Here is a 967-nt window from a genome sequence, read left to right on the forward strand (position 1 = left end):
AGAGTTATCCCAGATTAAAGAGGATGCAATCGATGTACACATTTTAAAAAGATGACAGACATATATTTACACATGTGGACGCTGAATTTGCACTCGTGCGTCCTTTACATTGTGGTAATAATAGCATGAAAAAAATGTCTGTCGTCAATTGGATAGTGTTGTCGAAGGCGGATGTGGGGGGGGGTCTATATTAAAAAAATATATATATATTCGTGCTTCATCCTTACGAGCGGGACGTTTGTTTTCTTTCGCAGTAAATATATATATATATATATATACATATATACATATATATATATATACATACATATATATATATATATATATATACATACATATATATATATATATACATACATATATATATATATATATATATATATATATATATATATATATATATATATATATCCATAGAAGTGAAATTTTACGTTTAACAAAGACTATACATTTTTTTACACAGCTGCCTGTTTGACAAGAATTCCCACATTGATTGAACCATTAAGCACAGAATATTCGTAACCTTAAACATTTTCCTTGTGGAAATACTACTTTCGAATAAGTATTTGTACAAATCTACGGCAATCAAGGCTGTTTTTTTATAGTCATTTTGCAGCGCACTAAAGGCAAAGCGCGCAAATGACTCGAAGATCACGACGTCGACGACGAATGCTCGTCCATGCGCGCAATGCAAGGCTTGTGCACGTCGACAATCTGCCGTGTTTTCATGAGTATGCTGATCTCTCCCCGCGCATCATCCGGGTTAGTGAGCCGGCCTCTCGCTGACCTCTCGCTGTCACCCTGCATTACACCACGCACAGCATGTTGGTCAATTAGGGCTCGCTATGAAACGTGTCAGGGTGGACGGATAGAGAGGCAGCCATTAGAATCAAGACGTGGATTAATATTATCTATATCGGGTCATTTTGCCTTCTCAACCACCAATCACACACACAAAAAAATACTC

Source organism: Idiotropiscis lumnitzeri, chromosome 1 (assembly GCF_059441095.1).
Source record: "Idiotropiscis lumnitzeri isolate Australia: NSW breed Sydney's pygmy pipehorse chromosome 1, RoL_Ilum_1.0, whole genome shotgun sequence".
In the NCBI taxonomy this organism is placed as follows: Eukaryota; Metazoa; Chordata; class Actinopteri; order Syngnathiformes; family Syngnathidae; genus Idiotropiscis; species Idiotropiscis lumnitzeri.